Source organism: Parus major, chromosome Z, assembly GCF_001522545.3.
Source record: "Parus major isolate Abel chromosome Z, Parus_major1.1, whole genome shotgun sequence".
Lineage (NCBI taxonomy): Eukaryota > Metazoa > Chordata > Aves > Passeriformes > Paridae > Parus > Parus major.
In genome coordinates, this window is record NC_031799.1 from 18,499,201 (window position 1) to 18,509,453 (window position 10,253).

The following is a 10,253-nucleotide window of genomic DNA, read 5'->3' on the forward strand; positions in this document are numbered from 1 at the left end:
CATGGCTAAGAGAACTCTGGATTCTTACTTCTTATTCCATAAATATCATAGGAATTAATAATTTATAATATAGTTCATTATCTCATTTAATACATATCATTTCAGTCAAACTGATTTCACTGTGCTTTAGGTTTAGTATTACCAAAGGGAATAGCATATCTGCTTGCAGTTTCAGACCATTATAGTAAAGCTGGCAAAAGTTGCCTCAAATATTATCTGCGCAAGCAAACTTCTTGTTAAACTTCATAAAGCCATTTAGAGCAGCTAAGCTGTTCACTTTGCTGATCCACATCTAACAAAAATATTTGAGACAGAATCACTATAGTATTCACTTTCAGTTTGTGATGGTTGCTTTAATCTTGCAAGCATCTGGGCATTGCAATGCAAGACATGTAAGCAGCAATATTTTTAAAATTATATTTCTGTTTCAGGGTCAAAAAATAACTCCTTTGCTAGCAAAAGAAGATATCTTGAGAATTTTTACAGGGGCATTTTATATAACCAGGAGCAATAATATATATTAGAAAGAGCAAGGCAGCTGTCTGAAAAATATTTACTATTTAAAATTATTTAGTCATACAACTCCATCTGAAAAGCTAAGATGTCAAAAATGAAAACTAATAAGAAAGAGCATAAGCTTACATCCTGCTAGCAGAATGTCTGTGCTTCTTGGTATAACCCAAGATATTTACCACCAAACACTAGCTTTATTACACCACTCAGCAAAGTGACATTTCCAGTGGAAAAAAAAAAGCCACCTAGAAAGTTCATTGCATGGATACTGTGTTTATAGCAATGAATATGATCTTACAGCATTTATGAGAGAAGTGTAGAGTGTTACTTTAGTAGCTTTCTAATTTCTGATTTCAATCTGTTGCTCTATTGTTTTAAACCTGAACTGTGCAGTGGTAACATTTGACAATCTCAGGAAACCAACAAGGGAGTCACTGTGATAACTCCATCTGATTAAACCACAGATCCTGTACAACATTTCCCACAGGTTTCTAGTTCACTGTGGTTAGAATTTGCTTTTAAAAGTCTGAACTCCAACATGCTGTCATTATGCTTGCCATTAAAAATATCTCTACAAATTAAGGAAAATATCACAGCACTTAAGAATAGTGGGGGACAGACAGGACAGCGGAGGGTGTTAACCCTTGCAGTTGTTTGACAAACTAGTTGTTAATGCTATCCTGCCTTTTACTGATGTCTGTTCTTATTTAGAAGATGCAAGGGAGGAGTATGAAAGGAGTGGGGATTCTTTATCGTATTACAAGCTCAGAATTGTGTGCATTTCTTCATTAGTTCTACCACAGTTGCGAGTGCGCAGTATATTTGAAAATGTGAGACATGCCACATGTCTCAATTAGGCACAAAGAAGGTGTAATGCAACAGCACTATATTTTGTTATACAAGAACAAAAGCTGTGGGATCAAACAGTCTATTTCAGACGTGCATGAACCCCAAATGCACTGACCACATGTAACACCATGAAGCTGTTTTAAACCTAGCAAGAGAAGACCTAAAGTTTACTTACCAGATCTTAAACAGCACAGAATCTCAAATGTTAGCTTCCAGTGAACTACTTCCTAAACACAAGCATTCTTGTTTACAGTATGTAATTAACAGAGTAGAAAAAGTCAAAATTACTCACAGAGTCCTGGCGACGCAATAGCAAACTATCTAAGACAGGAAATTCCAGTGCAATATTATAAAACAAGCAGAAATAAACATGCATAAAGTCAGGAACTGACAGGCCTCTGGATTACTGCAACTGTAGTAATCATGCTCATGCATGCTGGGCTATAATTTATGAAACGGAGCCCAGGAAACAACCAATCGCTCAGCTTCTCCTAACAAGTCCAACTGGCTATGAAAAGCTGGAAGTGCTGCACAGAACAATGAAGAGGAGCTATCCCACATATTAATCTGCTTTTCTAGGATTGCCTTCTGTGTAGAGAGAGGGAAGCATGTAAAAGGGAGAGGAAAAAAAAAAAGAAAAATCACAGCTTCACTGTTAAAAGAACAGAATAAATTCCACTCAACAGGAAAATGTTCCATTGCAGTCAGATGGCTACTACTGTAGTCAAACATTTGCAGCATCTGCTAAAACATTTCAGAAGACCACCATCTTTTCACAATACTGACAGAAAGCTACAAAAACTGGACTTATATTTCTTAGGCAATTGTTTCTCTGTTCTGCCGCTGTTAATTTGATGTTACATCTAAATGTAAATCCTTCCATAAAATCTGATTAGAGTAAGATTATTCTTTTTACAGATGGCAGGTGGCTTCAGTGCATTAACAAGTCATCCTTCCTGGAAAGCCATCTGCATGGTCATAGGATTTAAGATTTAAAATACAATCATTTACAAGAAAGAGGGACAATAGAATGTGTCTTCCACTAATAAGCAAGAAAAAAAAAAAAGTTTAAACAATATGAACAGACCAGAAATTGCATATTAGACATATGGAGCCAAAGTAGCTCTTCCTGGGAAATTTCATGGTTTCAAAATCTATGGTTTGACAGATTTGAAACTAACATTACTTTGATTTTTTTTTCTGGTAAATAACTTATATGAACTGCTTTAGAGTAAGAGAAAGTAATTTCTTTTTAAAATTAATATTAAGTAAGCATTTAAATATTTATTATAGTTTATTTTATAAAGAAGGGTAAAATAAAATGCATACTTTCTAATGAAAAATACAGAGGAGATAAAGATACAGAGGAGTTTGTCAAGATAAAAATTTGAACCTTACTGAATTTTCTTTCTATAAACAAATCCACTCAATTTTCTGTGTTGATAAAATTTCTACTACTAAAATAAGTAGGAAATTATCCTTAATACATAAAAAAGTGCAGTTTTTGAAATGAGCTGTTGGCCTGTTAATACAGAAATCCTAGTGATACTGAATGAAAACACAGATAACCTGGTCTGAGCTAACATGAATCTGACAAGAAAGAAAACCATGTAGGTTTGGTTTGTCCATCCTCAAATCCTTTTTAGACAGTTACTCTCCAAATTCCTTTATTTTTCTTCTTCCTCTTGCAATCCACTCCAAAATAATTTCTGAATTCTCCTGGGCAAAATGCTTTTCCTAAAACAGACTTCTCTATTTGCTGTCATGGTACCATATTTGACAGATTCTACAGATATTTTGCAGTTTTAGATTTTTTCCCAGAAGACAGCTGGTAGCTGCAGGTGACCATCTGAACCACTTTGTCCTGCTGGGCACCATAACTTTAGTTAAAGAGACAAAAGCCTTTAATCTCATGAATCACATCTATTTGCATACCTACGCAGGCTTCTCCACAGGTTTGCAGTCTACTGTAGTAATCTTGAAGATTTTCAGCATTGCATCCTTTTAAATATGTCTTGATGAAAACTTACAATGCAAGAAGAAAAAAATGCCAGTAGGCTGAAAGTGAACAACATGTAACAGACACTGGAAGTGCTATTCAGTTGTGATGTTTCTATTAATTAGAAAAAATTCTCAATGTTCCACAGATTCTTGAGCAACATGTAAAAGGAATAACTTTGTTGCAAAATTCTGCAGTTCCACCAGCACAAAAGAACAGCCAGCTCCAAAGAGCAGCATTTGCAAACCAAAGGGCAAAGCTGAACTGATATCATAAAAATAATAACAAATAAAAATATTTTTTTAAGGGATAACATTATACAATTTAATCTATCCATTTGAAAATATTCTAGTCACACCTATGAGATGCATATAAAATCTTCAGTTATCTATATTCATTGGCTACCTTGCCACTAGCCTATATTCTATTTGACACACAAAGTGGTTTCACAGATTTACAACTTGAGTTAGTTACCTTTGCAAGTCATATCTCTGATCTGAAAAAGAAAACCCTATAATTTTTAATTTCAGCTTCCTGCTTTCCAAACATAAGGAAAATAAACATCTACCAGCTGTTTTCTTTTCATGATGACTGAGGAATAACCTCCTCCAAAGGAAAGCATTTGTTAATGAAAGAGGTAAGTGAATATATATATATATATATATATATATACATACCTTCTAAAGTGCTTTTTCTCAGACTAATTCACGCAGTGGTTTGCCTTTCCCTCAAAACAGATTTCAGAATTGTCCCTTCTATTCCACCATATATTGACTTTATGAAAGGCCTTGGTTAGGATGGGGAATGCCTCCCCCATATCTGTGTCAAAGACATCCTTTTTGCACCTTTTGCTTCATTTAATAACTTTCCCAAATAAAATGCAAATATGCTAGCTCTAAGTCTTTCAATAAAGAAACCTACCACAACTCTCAGATATATCTTCAAAGAGTGGCAGTCTCTAGTTTTGCTTCTCAAGATCATAGAGTGTTAACTCCTACCATTGCCACCAGCACAGGACTTTACATGTAACCTGACACCCACATTCAGTGTTTTGAAAACAAAATCCACTGAGTACCACAAGAAATTGGTACCATTCCCTTATTTGCTGTATAACCGTGGACTGTATCACATTGCCAGTTTACTCTAGTTCAATTTAAAATCAAATAGCTTAACTGAAATATCTGCACTTGAGAAGTCTTCACTGAATAACAGGATTGTCTGAGGTAAAGTAATACAGTTAATCCTTCAGTAGTTAAGATAACACATCTTTTTTTTTCTATCTTGTTAAATAATTCATCTCCATAATAGGAGTTTTCTGCATGTAATTCATTCTTTCTGTACTTGGCTGCCTTTCAGAACTCCCTGATTTATTGTGTTTCTGAGTCTGCCACACTGATATCAACTTCACATCAACCAATAAAGTCAGTACCTTTAAAAGTAATGCATTCCTCTGCCAGTTATAGTTTTTTTAAATGGTTCATCCACAAATGACTTTTCTTTGCCAATGTTTGAAATTATTTTTTTAGCTGAAAACTTTTTCATATGCTATAACATACAGCTTAAAAGGAAAACATCAAGCAGGAGCTTCAGCACTTATCTGCCTGAAGGTTAATCTTTCTGGCAAACTGAAGGGGAATCCCATTTTAATACATTGAAGTGTCTGGGCAAAGTAGACTGATCTAGATAGAAGAGGCAAGCACAGCCTACATATGAGTGAGGCAGCCTGGTAGCTACAGCTGTCTTTATGGAAAAATGCTAATGGGAGGCACTTCATTCCTTGTCTCTCCTTAGCTAGCTAGGGACCTGTGAAAAAAGGGCTACTTTTGTCAGTGGAAATTAAGCTGTGCAAAAGAAGAATGCACAATTAAGTTAACATGCTGGTTTTGACTGGGTTTAATTTTCTCTGTAAGATCTGGCATGTGTTTATATGTGTGTTTTTTGCTGGAAACAGTGTTGATAACACAGACATACATCAGCTATTGCTGAGCAGGGTCCTCACAGCATCAAAAATATTTCTGCTACTCACCCACCTCACCAGCCAAGAGGCTGGAGACATGAGGAGTTACAGGAGACACAGCTGGGAAGGCTGACCTCCACTGACCTATAGGATATCCCATTCCATGTGGCATTGTGCCCAACATATAAATCTGGGGGAAGAAGGAGGAAAGGGGAGGATGATTGGAGTGATGGTATTTGTTTTCCCAAATCACTGTTACATTTAATGGGGACCCACTCTTCTGGAGGTGGCTGAATGCCTGTCTGCCCTTGGGAATTACACTGCCTTCATATGTCAATTCACAAGTTTTGTCACTTTTGCTCTTTCGATTTTCTTCCCCATCCTAGATGGGGGGGTGAGTGACCAAGATTAGCTACCAGCTATTGTTAAACCATTACAATTATATTTCTATACTTATGAATTTTCTCAACCTACTTTTGACCCCATTGTGGATTTTCCACTCACCCCTTAGGTTTCACACTCCCTTTTCCTGCAGTTCCAAATGTGTTTTGTTGATGACAAGGTATTTGCAAGCTTAAACATCTGCAGATTTACCTGCTCTTGTAAAATACATTTGTGCTTGGCTTTCCTAGGGTTACCTGCAATCCATGAAGTTTATGTGAAATTGTTACCAGATTCTCTCTGTGGGCTACAAAAGTTTCTCTCTGTATAAGCTACAAAATCACTCCTTGCAATGCACACATAAAATATATGGACAGATATTGCAATCACACCTGCTCTAAAAACAGCAGCAGAATTCTACATGCTAGGGCATACTAATAATCACAGATATGAACAATGGAAGAAGAGATCTACAGGGAGGCTACAAAAGAAATTGTGACTGTCTATTCATCTGATTAATCAGCAGTTATAATCTGCTAGTGAATATTACATTAAGAATAAGGTTGCTCTGACACTCTTTGGGAACAAGCACTGCATTCTGAATGAGTTCAGGTAAAAGCAAGCATACAGTTGTTTCGTAAACAAGTTGTTCATGTCTCCAGATGCTGATTTTATTTGATATAGGAGAAATGCCAACAAACACCAGATCATAAAATAATTCTGTATTCTTGATGGTAGTTTTGTGAAGGAAATAATTTGAAGTGCACACAAAGAAACATGGAAAATATGCAAGGAATGGAACATATGATCCATGAATACACATCCTACGTCAGAAGCAGAAGGACTTCATCCAACATGTAGCTCTACAACAATTTAGTAAGACACTATACAAAAGAATGTGAAACTCCTGCTTACAGCAAACAAGAATGACCTTTAGTTCAGGTTACATTATGTGTCTACAGAAAATAAGCTGAAGAAACACTGCACACGTAGCAAATTTTCTGGCAAAATAAATAAAAAATGAAAATATACATAAAATAGGAACCCAGGTATCCATCTGTTCTACTGGTTCACATACATATAAAAAAGCTCAGCTAAAGTTCAGCTCAGTGCTAAAGTTGCTACTAAATGCACGGTTAACTGGCAAATTCAATATGCAAATAATATAAGCAATTTTGAGTTCTGCAAAAAGGGAGAAGACAGTTGTACAGTTTGGCTGTATTACTAGCACATCTTAATCCTGCATAAAATATGTTGTATTTCATGCATGTGCTAGTGTTTTCTCAGAATGGAGATACTTTAAGACCCAAAAGAACTTCTAAACCAACTTAGTGTTTAGTAAATACTGTTATTTCAGTAGCTCGACCAACAAGTTACTACTGATTTTGTTAATAGAACAGTAGCACTAAGTGAGATTGACTAATTCAGCCATGTCCCAGATTTGAAAGTAAGCTATATATTTTATATATATATATACAATATATAATATATATTATTTATTTTATATATTATATAAATTATATATGTATTTATATTTATATCTATTTTTATTTTTATATATTATTTATATAATAAATATATATTTTTATATATAATATAATTTTATATACATATATATATAAATATTCCATCTAAGGCTATTTTTATATATATATATGTATGTATGCATGTATATATAAAATATTCCATCTAAGGCTATAAGCTTTACTGGAAGGCATGGCTGTCATCTCCAAGAAATAGAAGAAAAAGAACATATACAAAAGAATAAAAATTAAACCAAATCAGTTTTATTATAAACTTTCTTTTTCTTTTAATAAAGCCTAGATATAGAACTCATTCCATGTAGAAAAAATAGAAACACACATACTCTATACCACACCTATTAAAAATACAGAAGCATAGAATCCCTCTCAGTTTAACATAGGTTGAGGGAGACACAATATTAAGCAACTTTTCCCGTGATCACTGACTCTAGAATTGAATTCCATCTTCTGACTCATATGCCAGAATTTAAGCCACAAGATACCCATCTCCATCCCTACATACTGCAGCAAGTTACAGCTTAAAAACTAGCTATGAGGCCATGAGGTTGTATAAACCGCTTCTGTAGGACTGAGCATCCTGCATGTGTAGGATCGGCTTTATGCTTTCAAAGTTGTATTACCTGTATCCCAGAGCAGCAATGATGAAAGACTGTTAAATCTCATTAGTCACATTAAGACTAATGAAAGGCTGGAGGCAAGGGAAATCAGTTCACCCACAAAGGCTGGTAGGTGAAGGGAGAGAAGTAATAAAATTATTCCAGAAAGAGAAGAAAGTATGGGGACAACATTAGAAGTCTCATTAGCTACAGACATACAGACTTGTACAGATCCACGGGAAGCTTGATCCAAGGGACAGGCTCACAGAAGACAGGTATGTGTTAAAAAAAAAATGTTTTCACTTAGACATATTCTCCCACAAAGGCAAGAAATAAAGATAAAGAGATGGAAGAGAAACTCCATAATCTAGAGAACTAATTTTCTCCATCACAACTAGTAACATCTGGTCAGGAATGAAGAAGCTGTCTCCAAGAGACCAAGGGCATGTCTTCAAAAGAATGATAAACCTTATGCTCAGACATATGCCAGATAAGCTAAGAAAGCAGCTAAGTGAAGTTCAGAACATAGTAGACCCAATCTGTTTGTCACCCTGTTGAAAAACCTTATAAATATCCAGCTGGAGAAGCCTACAAAGCTTCTATTTTCTTACTGCCAGAAAAATCTAATTGTACTAGAACTTATTTGCATTGACAACCAACCTAGGCACTAGGAAATTTAAAAATTACAGCTGTACAGTTACACACAAAATTGATGCATTTGAGTCCCAGAAGGAAGGAAGTTTGGAATCCCTTGAGAAGGTATTACAATGGCAATAGAAATTAGCTATAAAACTATAAAAACTGGCCTTTCCAACTTCTAAGACTAGATTTCAGGTACTGTAGTATTTTGTACAGGATTTTCAAAGGAGGTTTTTCTTGATAGGGGGAAAGTGTGTGACTTCCTAAGTTTATACTTAGGAAAAACCACTGTGCATTACATCTGCCACTCTAAAACTTCCATTTGGTTAGGGAGATATGATAGTTGCTGGTCTACACAGCAGAATAAGCACAGAAACACAGTTACCATTTAAATATATTACTGACAAGACCAGAAGCTTGGTAGCCTGCTGGCATGGATGGATCACTGTGGCCCAGCTCCGGCACACAAGGAGTGAGAATGAATACTGAAGAATGAAAGCTGCCATTATCTACTTGTTGTATGTTGATCTCCTATAAATAGAACCAGGTATAAAAGATTGTGGAAGATTAAACCAGCATGTTTTCTGCCTAGTGCAATTCTCAGAGGTGGCAGGAGTCAGGAAATGCATGCAGAGTGATATTAGCAGCAGAGCAAAAAGAAATGCTTTTTGAGGCCCCCACCAAATCACTAGGAGAGAGAAGGGAGAAGTGCAAGGCTGTTAGGAAGAAAGCGAAGTTACAAGTCAAGGGAGAAGAGGAGGGGAATAAAAAACAGTCTCCACTTTACCTTTTTTGGGAACCCCACAAAGACAGTGGTAGCGATAAATTTGTAAGGGACTGAACTATTGTCCCAGTCCTTCTTTTCGCCCCCTCTGGGAGTCTCAAATATTCTCAGTGAAGCAGCATCTGTCACTGGCAGCAGCAGTGTGAACCCAGATCACTGAGTTCATATGTGCAGTTATTTTAGCACATTGCCTTTTTATTTCTTCTCAAAAAAAAAAACCCTGGCAATTAAATACTTTGGATAACTCAGCGAGATCTGGATAAGATTTGAGTAAGTAGAGGAAAAAAGCCTAAACAAAACAGTTCTCTCAGTCCTGGTATTCTTTTTTTCAAACAATGCTGTGAACAAGGATGCAAGATATTTAAGAGGAAGAGTTTTCTCTCTGGTGGGAAGAAGTTAGGCAATCAAGTTGTAAGCAGAGCAGGTCATATCGTTGGTTGCAAAACACCAACTGAAAGTAATTGTCTTAAGAGCATGAAATAGTTTTTAAGAACTACTACTGTCATCTTTAAACCACAATCAAATTTTATAAGCTTGTGACAGGCAAAATAATGCTGGCTCTTCCTTTCAAGATTTCTTCTCTCTTGCTCTGCTCATAAAAAGCAATAGCCTGCAAGCTGAGTTATGGTTTAAAGCACATTCTGCTCAATTCATCCTTCTTTAAAGTCATTACAGTATATTCCCTGTCTAGACATAGATCATACACAGCCTTTTCTGGAGGTTTTCAACTCATATAGAGTTGAAAAGTTCGGAGAGAACACTTGAACATCCTGTGTCCTCTTACCCTTACAAAGAGAGGCAATGTCTTTCTGTCTTTTATGAGTAAGTTTTAATGAATTTATAAATATCTTCACCTTGATTGCTGTGTGTGGTTCTGGTATCCACAATTTAAGGATATTAAAGTACTCAAATGCATCCAGAGGAGACCAAGAAGACCGGTGAGAGGGCTACAAAGAATGTCTTACAAGGAGAAGCTGGGGACTTTGGGCTT